Source organism: Taudactylus pleione, unplaced genomic scaffold, assembly GCF_031769625.1.
Source record: "Taudactylus pleione unplaced genomic scaffold, aTauple2 ptg000133l, whole genome shotgun sequence".
NCBI lineage: Eukaryota > Metazoa > Chordata > Amphibia > Anura > Myobatrachidae > Taudactylus > Taudactylus pleione.
The window spans coordinates 734,773-749,761 of NW_028284535.1; the positions used below are offsets into that span (position 1 = coordinate 734,773).

The window sequence follows — 14,989 nt, forward strand, 5'->3', positions numbered from 1 at the left end:
GACCCCCGCTATTTTACCCATTTAGCAAGGTTCCAGGCATTTAGCAGATACCGCTGCTGACCCCTTGTCTTTCTGCGGATGTCCGACATTGCCGACTCTGAAGCTACCCCTTTAAAATCGATGAAATGAGGGGCCAGCACCATTTAATGCAACTGAGGGCCAGTACCTCACTAGATGGAGCCAAGGGTCTAGTTATCACTGAGAAGGAAAGACACCAAAGTACGAAAATTGAGAAGGGGATTTAGTACAGACCTTAATTCAAAAGGACAAAACCCCCTTTAAAGCATGCAATACACTACTGGTAATATGCACAATTTTAGGCCTGATCCTCAAGAAGCATCATGCAAAACCCAGTACAATTAATCATACCAGCAATTACAGCACAGGACCCTACGCATATTTTTGGACTGTATATATTTTAAAGTATTAATAGGACCATTTAAGCTTTGGTTTCCGTGAAACGTCAGCTGGAGGACTAGCTCAACTAGTTTCCTATTTGATCACTGCCCTAAAAATACACAAATATTAAAAATATCCATGTCCAAGTATGGACTCCTTGACAGTAAAGCACACTAAAACTCTGCAGCAAGATGTAGAAAGTAACATACCACCATGTGCATAATCTAGTCTCGAAACAATAAGTCAGACATCACAACAGTGCTGAGCCTAGAGCTGCCCCCATCCCTGACATCCCTACACACACGGTGATCAGTTATAGCCCTTTCAGACATACTGAGAACCCCGGGAATTTGGCCTGCCTCAGCCAAATTCCCGGGTTGCCGCATATGTCTGAAAGGCACCTACCCGGGAACACGTTCCCGGGTAGCCGACCCTTCAATCAACCAGGGAATTACCCTGCTTATGTCTGAATGGTGCTACCCAGGAATTTACTACTCCCAGGCTGCACCAAGCAGCTTTTAAACTGAGTTGGCAATTTCCCGGGTTGTATGTCTCCAAAACCATAATAAGGAATATTCTCTGTACTGTACTGTACTATGCATCGTGATCGGTGTGGCGTTCGCTGCGGCATTTGGATCTTGTTAAAACCCGTCCCCACAGAAAAACACAGGGACAGCTGCTGCCAGTGCTGGTGGCCGGTAAGCAAAGTTAGCCAGATAGCAGGAACCAGGTAACTATGGTGCACCACAAATGTCTTCGAATGTATTTAAATTCTACATCATTTTGTCCCCCAGGGATCATTAATATATATTCCAACATCTATTATCCTTACTCATTTCAGATGGAGGTGGGGGCAAGTTAGTAAAATATAGTTCCAGGATAGGGAAAATATTAAAACAATTTTAAAAAGTTGGTTCCGTAAAGTTGGTTCCGTAAAGTTAATGGTCTAGGACAGAGATCACAGCACCCCAACAGTCCAGGTAGTAAGGATACTTGAGCACAGGTGACATAAGTACATCAGTCTTTTGATTTACCCATCTGTGCTCAATCATGCATAGCCCTAAAACCTGGAGAATTAGGGTGCCTTGAGGACAGCGTTTGGGAACCTCTGGTCTAAGGGGAAGACGTCTCAAATTTTCTAAAGAGGACAGGCGGAGTTGCCCATAGCAATCGATCAACCTCTAGCTTTCATTCGTCAAGTACATTCTACATAATGATAGCCAGAAGCTGATTGGCTGCTATGGCCAACTTCTACACCTGCCCTCTTTAGAAAGTTTGATATATCTCCCCCCTAGAACGATGACCCAACTGTGGTTTGTGTCAAAGAAATGTCAAGTTGGTTGTCGAGCACTGATAAAGTCGTTGCCAATTCATCGACTAAAGGAGCAAAAAGAGACTAAAACAAAACAATGACGACCGCATGCCCTTCCGAGTAACACTGGCCACGAAACGATGCCCAATACTATATTGGAAAGCAACAGAATCCTTACTGGGCAGGTTCATAAAGTCAAATAACCACAATGGTCATCTTCAGGCCGCAGTAACTGGTCATGTGGCCCAAAAAGTAAAGTTGGATTGACCGCTTAGTAGGAAGAGCTCATTCAGTACAGCCAACCTCGATTGTAGCTCAACCCTAATATTCAGGGGGAGTTACTGCATCAACCTACGTGTGGCCGGTATTAGTGTACACACCACCATGGCAGCTTCTGCTGTGTGCTCAGGTTTCACTTCAGACCACATAAAAGAACAACTACTTTCTTCATGCAGTCTAGACCTGCGCTCCTACCTAGGCTCAACGAATTAAAATAAGCAGCGGGATTGTTGATTCACCTCCTACGTTAATGCATGAGCACAGGACAACCATGGGAAAGGTAAGTTGCCCCCCCATCCCCATCTGAATCACACCTGTCTTGGTAGCAGAGGATAAAAGACTGGATTGAAAATCGGTCCCAAACAAAGTGAATATATATATTTTTTCATCTCCACCCAAAACTGAAATTGAGATTAATGTCCGACTACCCCCGTCCCCCTCTCGTATATTCAAATGAACGAAGGGCCCCTAACTCCAATAGATGACAAGCTGAAGCGGAGCCATGGATTTAATGCCACAACCACCACCAAAATAAATATGGTTACAGTCCAGTGACCCTAGATATATTATGTCACCGTTGTGAAACACACTTTACAGATCAAGCAGGATCCAATGGATCACTAATCCAGAAAATCAACATATCAATAGTAACTAATTTGTTCCAAAATGTAATATCTTCCTACATAACGAGTAAAACACACTTTAGGCCAAAACAAGACTAGGACCAGAGTCCAATGAACGTAAACCCAGGAGTTGATGGGGGGGGTGACATGCAATAGGATTAGTGCCATTAAAAAAAAAAAAAAGCAATGTTAATAAGCCCGGTCACGCAGCACATATCTGAACCACCAACTTCATTGGTGGTCGACACTAGGGAGGATCTACAACGCCAACCACTGGCCTGCGCAGCACAGTACACCACGCACACAGGGAAACCTAGAGAGGCATAGTCTGCGCCGAGGGGCATGTACAGCACCGCTCAGACATGTCTTTATTCAGGTTATCAATACCCAACTCAATAACGTCCCCCCATATCATTATATCCAGCATTAATTCCCCCCCCCAACTCTGCCAACCTCACTAACCTATGTCATATTATGCCACACAACAGTGCCCCTAAATCATATTATACCAAGCACAACCGTGTATTTCATATAGAACATGTAGAACTCACTGCACTGCTCTGTCCCCAGCTCCTCCAGGAGTGGAGATAATTAGGGCGTAAAGGGGAGGGCACTCCAGCTACGTCCTGTGAGTCATTGAGTGACTGGTTGTGACTCACTCACTGACTCTCCCACTCACTAGGTCATCTCATCGGAATGCCAGTCATTTTGCAGATATGCACAGAGCCAGTATCCGACATTAGGGTGTGCCAGGGCACATCCAGGGGTGGGGGTACTTGTCAGCTCGCTACAAGGTTATATTCGCCCTCTATGCCCACTTGGATGGTAGGAAATGACGCTGGCTGATGACGTCCGGGTCCTCTCCATTATTATCAATCATGGTAGTGTTTAAATCCCCTTCCCGTAGACTACCCTGACGTCATCAGCCAGTATCCAGCGTCATTCCCTACCATCCAAGTGGGCATAGAGGGGGAATATAACAGAGCCTGAAGCGTGGCGAGCGGACAACTTTCGGTACTTGTGTATGTAAAGTACACAAGTACCATTTAAAACATTAATTGGGTTCTCTCTGCAATGAGTCCGTAAAGTACACAAGTACTATATATATATATATATATATATATATATATATACATACACACACAGTTAAAAATATAAATGAGAAGCTATGCCTATATAAGTAGCAGTAGTTTTGCTGTATTTACTATAGGATGTATATATATATATATATATATATATATATATATATATATATATGTGTGTGTGTGTGTGTGTGTGTGTGTGTGTGTGTGTGTGTGTGTGTGTGTGTATATAGTGTGTGTATATAGTGCATGTGAGCATAGATATATATATAAATAAAATTATGTGTATATATATATGTATATAGTGAAAGTGTGTGTGTGTGTATATATATATATATATATGTATGTGTGTGTGTGTATATAGGATGAGCATATATCCCCCCCCCTCTCTCTCTCGGGCATAAGAGGGGCCGGGCGCAGAGGGTGGAGGCAGCCGCCTCGCTGCGCCGTCTGATCGGGGACTGGGGAGGAGGCGGCGGCCGACGGTCCCGGTGTCGGGGACAAGGCGCACACCCACCAGCATAACACCCGCCTCTTCCCTACCTGCTGTGTGCCGGGCGCCGCTCCCCCTGCCGGTGACTCCCCGCCCGGCAGCCGCCGCTCTGTTACACGCAAAATAAAAAAATAATAAAAATAAGAATATGGCCGCCCCGCTGTGCACCGGAAGCGCCGCTCTGCTTCCGCCCGGGCCTCTGCCGCCCCCCGCCGCCCATGGCGGGTAACAGCGCTGCCATCGGGTCCCCGAGCAGGAGAGGTAGGTCAAGCGGGCGCCACCTGCCGGAGGATCCGGCTTACTGCGCCTCACACGTCCCCTCAGCCGTCATCATCATCCCCACCGCCCCTCCCCCTTCACACACAGGGGAGCACTGAGCTGGGAGGGCTACCGGGAAATGTGGCCCGGATGTGGGGGGGGAGGGGGATGTCTCTCTGGTGGTGCTGACAGTGTGCACCCACCACTGTCTGTACCTCACTGTACTCACACAGTGTAACCCTCATTCCCAGGGAGCTACCCAGGGTCTAAGCATTGTCCCCCTGCCCAGTATAAATCCCCAGTATTCTGTACACTAAGTGCACTTCTTACTTGCCTGACCCTATTTACTGAGCATTATATTTATTGAATAGGTGTAATTTTATACAAAAACAATATTTTATTATATAGGACAGTAAACACAGCAATATAGCGATAGAATATTATCAGATATTTATTACCAGTTAATTATATATAGCGTACACATAATGCCACAGCGCTCTACAGGGAATATTTAGTCATTCACATCAGTCCCTGCCCCAATTCATCTTACTATATATATATATATATTTATATATATATATATATATATATATATACACACACACACATATACCCTATCTCATGGGCACACACAAATATACATTAGGGTTAATATTTGTAACCAATTAACCTACCAGTATGTGGGAAATCCACACAAACATGGGGAGAACATGCAAACTCTACACATAAATGGTCTTGGACATGGTAAACCAAGACCTCAGTGCTGTGAGGCAGTATATAAGTCTGGCTAGAATGTGAGTGTAATAACCCAGAGTAAAGTGTATTCATTATATGATTACCATATTCTGTATTAATGAGAGAGAGAGCCGAGGACACTGGAAACAGCCTGTAATATCCCATTCTTCATAGTTGAGCTCTTGCAAATGGATAACTCCATTAAGTTAAACTCAGCTGAGAATTAGGAGATGTTAAGGGGGATTGAGGACCACCCAAATTATAATAATTACAAAAAAAAAAAAAAATAGATATTTGTGACTAGCTATTATTACAATAATCCCCAGCGGTCAGTAATAAATGGAAGGTGGGAATATTAGGAAAATCAAATGTGTTGACTTTTTTGTTTTCTTATAAGATTTGCTATAGACTGTATTTTATTTTAGATTAGACTGACTTCTAACATTGGCGGTAGGTATGTAACACGGGCATGCAACGTCTTAAAACAGCCATCAGGGTGCAGTGACAGGTCTGGATGGCACCATAAACCAGATGAAAGAGGCTAGTTTTCAAGGAATTATCCATTAAAAAAAAAAATAAGGAAATGACAGAAGGATTATTGTTGGCAGAATGGGCCGCGAGACCGTCCTCTTATAGACAGGCGATGTAAATTGTGCATTGCTTATGGTCTGGCAGAATTTGCACAGCACATAAGCCATCAAGCTATCCGTTTAGCAAATAAAGTACTTGACATTCAAATACTAAAGATTCCATTATGTAGGCTTAGAAATCAGGTTACCGCCTGCTGACTTGGCTACCAGGGAGATGATCGTCACAGTTGTAGGCAGTATGTTTGTTTAATGCCTCTAAAATAGCCCCGTACGTATGTAAAATTGTTTGTCGGTCTGTAAATGCTGTCCTCTGATATATCACTTCACATAGACAGTACAGAAAAAGCCATTTGTGTCCCTAACAAATCACCTGGGAGGTTAAGAGTTAACTGCCTCACCATATTTAACATGGATATTCAGATATTCTTTGGATAGTACCTGTTGTGAGAATAACCTGGAGCCTGTTTCAGCCAATGTGCTGTCCTTGGTGTCTGCTCATTAGCAATTTAGTCATTGGTAGTTTGCATATTTAAATTCCATCTTTGCTTACACAAATGAGGGTAGTCTTGACTGCCTGCCAATATATCGTCCTCTGCTAAGTATGTCTATTCATAGTTACCCTACTATGCAAACTGCATTTCCAGAGAAAGAGACCACATCCTCGCCACCTCGTGTCTAGATTGCAAGCTCTGTTGGGTAGAGGAAAAAAGGGAGCCTCTTTATTAGGACTGATCTCCAGTATATTCAAAACCTGGCTAGCGTCCTTGTTATAGGTTTCCTGATGACAAATTCAGAGCAATTACTTAGGCTTTCTGGGTGTTGTGAAACTACAAGTCCCAGCATACTCTGGGGTATATGTACTAAAGCGCAAGTTTTTAGAAATGGAGATGTTGCTCATAGCAACCAATCAGATTCTACCTAACATTTAACTAGCACCTTCTAGAAGATAATAGCTAGAATGTGATTGGTTGCTATGGGCAACATCTCCAATTCTAAAAACTCTCTCTTTAGTAAATACACCCCTCTGCCAGCTATCAACTGGCGGAGCATGCTGTTTGGGGGTATATTTACTAAAGTGCGGGTTTTTAGAAGTGGAGTTGTTGCCCATAGCAACCAATCACATTCTAGCTATTATCTTCTAGAAGGTGCTAGATGAATGATAAGAGGAATCTGATTGGTTGCTATGGGCAACATCTCCACTTCTAAAAACTCTCACTTTAGTAAATATACCCCTTGTAGGTTTACAACACCTGGAAAACCACAGTTCGCCCAGGCCTGCTCTGGAATCTCCATATTATTGCTGCTGACACTGAGGCCTGCACCTTCTGCTTTTATATGGTCATACTGACTTCTAATATTCCTCTAATTTACAGTATGTATATAAGGAGGACTTTAGGCCGTAAGCTCCAAAGGGGCAGGCACTGATGGGAATTATAAATATTCTCTGTACAGCACTGGGTACTTGGTGGCGTTATATAATTAAACAATAATAATAAAAAATATATGTTTAGAGCTGCAAGCACATGATCAGCACAGATCTTCTTATGGTGCGTAGCCCCTGGGCGATTAAAGTGGACGACTGAACGATAACGATATCGTTCAGTCGTTTACTTTATCGTTCATTTTTTACACAAAAACGATGAACGATAGCGCGCGTTCCCGCGGGTCGTTCGTCATCATCGTTCATCGGGATAACATGCAGGCAACCTGACGATGTCGTCAGGTTACTGCATGTTGGGGAATGGAGGAGAGAGCCCGGTACTGAACGATATCATTAATGATATCGTTCAGCGGCTGTGCTCAATGTCATGAACGAAATTGAGCACAGCCTGCCGGGGACACAGTACACGATATCGCTCACGGAGCATGTCGTCTAGTGTGTATGCACCATAAGTCACGTTGACACGGTTTATTAACTATTTGTTCCTCCTACCGGGATCTTTATCAATATCTAACTTGCTAAAACTTCCTGATCTTTGGACAGAAACAACAATCCAATTAATAAGTCTTTTCAATGGGTTGCAGTCATTATGTCGATATTTACAATGTCGGCGGTTATGATGTCGACAGAATGCGGTCAGTTAGGGTTAGGCTGTGGGAGGGGAGAGTTAAAGTTAGGCTGTAGGAAGAGAGATTAGGGTTAGGCACTAGGGGGAGTGTTAGGCTGTAGGAAGAGAGATTAGGGTTAGGCTGTAGGAAGAGAGATTAGGGTTAGGCACTAGGGGGAGGGTTAGGCTGTAGGAAGAGAGATTAGGGTTAGGCACTAGGGGGAGTGTTAGGCTGTAGGAAGAGAGATTAGGGTTAGGCACTAGGGGGAGGGTTAGGCTGTAGGAAGAGAGATTAGGGTTAGGCACTAGGGGGAGTGTAAGGCTAAAGGAAGAGAGATTAGGGTTAGGCTGTAGGAAGAGAGATTAGGGTTAGGCACTAGGGGGAGGGTTAGGCTGTAGGAAGAGAGATTAGGGTTAGGCACTAGGGGGAGTGTTAGGCTGTAGGAAGAGAGATTAGGGTTAGGCTGTAGGAAGAGAGATTAGGGTTAGGCTGTAGGAAGAGAGATTAGGGTTAGGCACTAGGGGGAGTGTTAGGCTGTAGGAAGAGAGATTAGGGTTAGGCACTAGGGGGAGGGTTAGGCTGTAAAACGAGAGATTAGGGTTAGGCACTAGGGGGAGGGTTAGGCTGTAGGAAGAGAGATTAGGGTTAGGCACTAGGGGGAGGTTTAGGCTGTAGGAAGAGAGATTAGGGTTAGGCTGTAGGAAGAGAGATTAGGGTTAGGCACTAGGGGGAGGGTTAGGCTGAAAAACGAGAGATTAGGGTTAGGCACTAGGGGGAGGGTTAGGCTGTAGGAAGAGGGATTAGGGTTAGGCACTAGGGGGAGGGTTAGGCTGTAGGAAGAGAGATTAGGGTTAGGCACTAGGGGGAGGTTTAGGCTGTAGGAAGAGAGATTAGGGTTAGGCACTAGGGGGAGGGTTAGGCTGTAGGAAGAGAGATTAGGGTTAGGCACTAGGGGGAGGTTTAGGCTGTAGGAAGAGAGATTAGGGTTAGGCTGTAGGAAAAGAGATTAGGGTTAGGCACTAGGGGGTGGGTTAGGCTGTAGGAAGAGAGATTAGGGTTAGGCACTACGGAGAGGGTTAGGCTGTAGGAAGAGAGATTAGGGTTAGGCTGTAGGAAGAGAGATTAGGGTTAGGCACTAGGGGGAGGGTTAGGCTGTAGGAAGAGAGATTAGGGTTAGGCACTAGGGGGAGGGTTAGGCTGTAGGAAGAGAGATTAGGGTTAGGCACTAGGAAGAGTCTTAGGCTGTAGGAAGAGAGATCAGGGTTAGGCACTAGGGGGGAGGGTTAGGCTGTAGGAAGAGAGATTAGGGTTAGGCACTAGGGGGAGGTTTAGGCTGTAGGAAGAGAGATTAGGGTTAGGCACTAGGGGGAGGTTTAGGCTGTAGGAAGAGAGATTAGGGTTAGGCACTAGGGGGAGGCTTAGGCTGTAGGAAGAGAGATTACTGTTAGGTACTAGACGGAGGGTAAGGGTTACTCAGCACCGGAACCACCGCAGGATCTGCAAGGAAGTCACCGTTAGCTAAACACCAGACCCGAAAGACACAGCTGGAGCTGCCGAACCAGGCAAGTTACCGCTGGACCACCAGGAATGTTTTGTTGACATTCTAATCGTGTCAACATGTCATCAGTGTCAACATGATGAATGTTAACTTGGTCAATGTCGACATGCCAAGAATGACGACATGCAGCATGTTGGCACTACGAACATGTTATCATGTCGACGAGATGAATGCTGACAAACTATAATGAACCGTTTTCAACAACTTTAGGAAGGCCAGTGTAATACCAATCATCAGGGCCATCTCTTCCATTGGGCTTCCTGGGCAGTTGCCCAAGGGCCCAAAGCTTGTAGGGACCCGCCAACCCCCCCCTCCCCCTGCAGCCGCGGCCAGTTGGTAAATTTGTGATATTTTTATAAGACGGCCGCCGGTACACTGTATTTTGATCTAACCTCCCCAACCTCCTCCGCCCCATGGCGAGTACTCACATCAGTCCCAGTTTCAATTCATCCGCCGGCTTTAGACCAGTCAGACAGAGTCTCTCTGCATGTGTGGGAGGTCTGATGGGCATGCAGGAGGGTTTAATTTTATTGACCATTTACATTTTTTCCTGTGAATGGGTGGGTAGGGGCCCCAGTGCATTGCTTTGCCCAGGGCCAACACTGCTGTTAAGACAACCCTGCCAAACATAATATATATTCTTAAGAGTGAACAAGTGGAAACGTTGCAGCCACTGGCGTAACTACCGTAGGTGCAGGAGGCGAGGCTGCTATGGGGCCCAGACCGCCTCCAGGGCCCAGCCCTCCTTCTGCACCTAAGGTGCCAGGCCAGCCGTGGTTGCAGCACATCTGCCCTCCCGGTCGGCTCTGCCTTCGGTTCTCCTCATTGACTGATACTGGGAGGAGGCGTGGCGACTACCAGCGGTAAATCGAGGAGGTGGGGGACCTAGGGGGTCCAAGAAAATTTCGCTTCAGGGCCTCCCTAGGTCTAGTTACGCCCCTGGTTGCATCCAATTACCTTTTACCTATAATTTTATAGAATGTACTTGATAAACGTTCGCTAGAAGCCGAATGGTTGCTAGGGGCAACCTCTTCACTCTTAAAAGGTTAGATACATGTCCCCCATAATCACATAACACACTAGACATGGGAACTGTTGTGCACACATTGTCACAATACCCCAACTGTGTGTGCAGTTTGCAAGCCCCATACCTGAAACAACCATATAGACATTGGAACAGGACATAATATAGGATTTGTATGCAGGTTGTATTATGAACATATGGCATACAGCTGCCATATGGTTCATTGTTCCCTATTGTTATGCATGTGATCTCTAACAAAGCCTCATTAAGACCCCATGACACCCTAGGCAAGATAGTGGTTTGGGCCACCTCCCCCCTCCATTTGTAAACAAAACATGCATATAACACAGCTTGGAATGATTTAGGCCTGTCGGTGTCCGCTGAGCCCTAAACAGAAATCTAGGTTGTCTAATGGATGATCTGGCTCTGATCTCTGACTGTGAAAAAAAACTGCAGCCATAGGGGTAGATTTACTAAAGCTTCTAAAAGAAGTGGTGATGTTACCCATAGCAACCAATCAGATTCTGCCTATCATTTTCTAGGATGCAATAGAGAAATGATAGGTATTATCTGATTGGTTGCTCAGGGCCGCAACTAGGGGGGCTAAAGGGGCACGTGACCTGGGTGCCGGGGAGAGGCTGCTGGGAGGCTAGGTTGCTGCTCCTGTGGGTTTGGAGCTGCATCCCGGCCTTGAGAGGCACAGAGACACCGTCAGTCTAATGTGGAGCCGGACGCAAGCCGATTAGTGCTCGCGGACAGGCAGCCAATCAGCAGAGGCTGCCGGTCTATGAGCTCCAATTGGTTCGCAAGTGGTGCTACATTACAATGAAGGCAGTACGGACAGTTCCCCAGCGTGTGGCAGCCCCGTCCCGCGCCACCCCGAGCTCACCCACCGCACGGCCCTGGCAGGTAAGAGAAGGGAGATGGGGCCTTACTGTGGCGTCTTGTAAAAGAGGCCTTACTTAGACATAATGTGTAAGGAGCCTTACTGTGGCATACTGTGTAAGGAGCCTTACTGTGGCATAATGTGTAAGGAGCCTTACTGTGGCATAATGTGTAAGGGGCCTTACTGTGGCATACTGTGTAAGGAGCCTTACTGTGGCATAATGTGTAAGGGGCCTTACTGTGGCATAATGTGTAAGGGCCATTACTGTGGCATACTGTGTAAGGGGCCTTACTGTGGCATAATGTGTAAGGGGCCTTACTGTGACATAATGTGTAAGGGGCCTTACTGTGACATACTGTGTAAGGGGCCTTACTGTGACATACTGTGTAAGGGGCCTTACTGTGGCATACTGTGTAAGGGGCCTTACTGTGGCATACTGTGTAAGGGGCCTTACTGTGGCATAATATGTAAGGAGCATTACTGTGACATAATGTGTAAGGGGCATTACTGTGGCATAATGTGTAAGGGGCATTACTGTGGCATAATGTGTAAGGGGCATTACTGTGGCATACTGTGTAAGGAGCCTTACTGTGGCATAATGTGTAAGGAGCATTACTGTGGCATACTGTGTAAGGAGCCTTACTGTGGCATAATGTGTAAGGGGCATTACTGTGGCATAATGTGTAAGGGGCATTACTGTGGCATAATGTGTAAGGGGCCTTACTGTGGCATAATGTGTAAGGGGCCTTACTGTGGCATAATGTGTAAGGGGCATTACTGTGGCATAATGTAAAAGAGGCCTTATGTGGCATACTATGTAAGGGGCATTACTGTGGCATAATGTGTATGGAGCCTTACTGTGACATAATGTGTAAGGGGCCTTACTGTGACATAATGTGTAAGGGGCCTTACTGTGGCATAATGTGTAAGGGGCCTTACTGTGGCATAATGTGTAAGGGGGCCTTACTGTGGCACAATGCAGGGCTCAACACATTTTTGTAAAATCTAGGAGCCATCTTAAAAGTTTAGGAGCCAGACCATCGTCCATTACCAAAATATATGAAAGCTTGTATAGACTACCACACATGCCCTTTCAGTGCCCCTCAACTTAGTAGTAATCTTCCTGTAATAGTGCCCCCAGTAGTAAGCCCCCTGTAATAGTGCCCCCAGTAGTAAGTTTCCTGTAATAGTGCCCCCAGTAGTAAGCCCCCTGTATCAGTGCCCCCCAGTAGTAAGCCCCTTGAAATAGTGCCCCCCAGTAGTAAGCCCCTTGAAATAGTGTCCCCTGTAGTAAGCCCCCTGTATTAGTGCCCCCAGTAGTAAGCCCCTTGAAATAGTGCCCCCAGTAGTAAGCCCCTTGAAATAGTGCCCCCTGTATTAGTGCCCCCAGTAATAAGCCCCTTGAAATAGTGCCCCCTGTAGTAAGCACCTTGAAATAGTGCCCCCTGTAGTAAGCCCCTTGAAATAGTGCCCCTTGTAGTAAGCCCCCTGTATTAGTGCCCCCCAGTAGTAAGCCCCTTGAAATAGTGCCCCCAGTAGTAAGCCCATTGAAATAGTGCTCCCAGTAGTAAGGCCCTTTATATAGTGCCCCCAGTAGTAAGCCCCCTGTATTAGTGCCCCCAGTAGTAAGCCCCTTGAAATAGTGCCCCCAGTAGTAAGCCCCCCAGTAGTAAGCCTCTTGAAATAGTGCCCCAGTAGTAAACTCCTTGAAATAGTGTCCCAGTAGTAAGCCCCTTGAAATAGTGCCCCCAGTACTAAGCCCCCTCTTAGTGGGGGGGGGGGGCTTGGAAATCCCGGTTGCCAGGACTAAAATATTAGTCGCCGTGGCGACCTGGCGCCCGGGATTTGTCGAGCCCTGGCATAATGTGTAAGTGGCATAATGTGTAAGGAGCCTTACTGTGGCATAATGTGTAAGGGGCATTGCTGTGGCATAATATGTAAGGAGCATTACTGTGGCATAATGTAATAGGGGCATTACTGTGGCATAATGTAAAAGGGGCATTACTGTGGCATAATATATAAGGGGTATTACTGAGGCATAATGTATAAGGAACATTACTGTGTGACAATGTGTTAAAAGGGCATAATGTCTAAGTGGCATTACTGTGGCATAATGTGTAAGGAGCCTTACTGTGGCATAATGTGTAAGGGGCATTACTGTGGCATAATATGTAAGGAGCATTACTGTGGCATAATATAAAAGGGGCATTACTGTGGCATAATGTAAAAGGGGCATTACTGTGGCATAATGTAAAAGGGGTATTACTGAGGCATAATGTATAAGGAACATTACTGTGTGACATAATGTGTTATAAGGGAGATTACTGTGTGGCATAATGTGTTGTAAGGGGCATTACTGTGTGGCATAATGTGTTGTAAGGGACATTACTGTGTGGCATAATGTGTTGTATGGGGCATTAGTGTGTGGCATAATGTGTTAGAAGGGCATTACTGTGTGGCATAATGTGTTAGAAGGGCATTACTGTGTGGCATAATGTGTTAGAAGGGCATTACTGTGTGGCATAATGTGTTAGAAGGGGCATTACTGTGTCACAAAACTACACACCCTTTTCGTCTGCTATGTTTTTTTTGAGGGAGCACCAAATTATGGCCTTGCCCCAGGTGACAAAAATCCTAGTTTCGGCCCTGTGCTACAGGCAACACCACCACTTTTAATTTTCAGAAGCTTTAGTACATCTGCCCCATACAGTTTAATGATCACTACAGCAGCATTGATACTGGCTCAGGTTCAGGGCCATCTCTTCCATTGGGCTTGTTGAGCAGTTGCCCAAGGGCCCGAAGCTTGTAGGGGCCCACCAACCCGATCCCCTGCAGCTGCGGCCAGTTGGTAAATTTGTGATATTTTTATAAGCCGGCCGCTGGTGCATTGTATTCTGATCTAACCTCCCCCACCTCTTCCCCCCCATGACGAGTACTCACCTCAGTCAAGGTTTCACTTCATCCGCCGGCTTCAGACCAGTCAGACAGAGTCTCTCTGCATGTGTGGGAGGTCTGTTAGGCTTGCAGGGGGGTTTCATTTCATTGACCATTTACATTTTTTTCCCGTGAATGGGTGGGTAGGGGCCCCAGTGCATTGCTTTGCCCAGGGCCCACACTGCTGTTAAGACAACTCTGCTCAGGTTGCATGTGTCCATCCCGCGGATGACACACCCTTGGCTGCATGATGAACGCAAAAGTCCGAATGAGCCCTTTATGCTAAAACAATTGCGCCATATAGTGCGTACGTATGTTGACCTACTTGTAGAAAGCAGAGCTCTATCCTGCATGAGTAGACGATAAATAAAATGAAGATATAAGTCAGTAAAATTCCCTATCAAGCTATTGTAAAGCCATGCAGCCGTCCCGGCAATTTGCGTAAAGTTTACGTTTCTAACACACGAGACGGAGCGCCAGCTGGTTACTTTACAGACCTGGGTCTGGCAGCGTAGCATCCTTACATGTCAGGATTAATCAATTGTTACCTTAGAGACAAAAAGGAAATAATGTATAGCACATGGTGTTGCTGCAAGGACTCTGCTAGAGACCTCTGCTCAATCCCGGCAGCAATGTTCTGATATCTTGGTAAGCTAGCCACTACCGTCCCATCAGTGCAAGTTTCCCACTAGCCTGTTTAACCTTTCATCCAGAACAATAAAAACAAGACGCATTACGTAATCTTTACTTTGCGCCTCTTAATACCA

At 45.9% G+C, this 14,989-nt stretch overlaps 1 protein-coding gene across 3 annotated transcripts in view; it reads right to left on the reverse strand.

The window, feature by feature from the left end:
- CCDC71 (coiled-coil domain containing 71) overlaps positions 1-14,989 on the reverse strand; it is a 29,937-nt gene that overhangs the window by 5,046 nt on the left and 9,902 nt on the right. The window contains exon 1 of one of the 3 annotated variants that reach the window (XM_088473228.1): positions 4,239-4,315. The exons of the other annotated variants lie outside the window; for them this stretch is intronic. The gene's annotated coding sequence lies outside the window, so the exon portion shown is untranslated. Of the gene's footprint in view, positions 1-4,238; positions 4,316-14,989 lie in introns of those variants that run through there. 3 annotated transcript variants of the gene reach the window in all.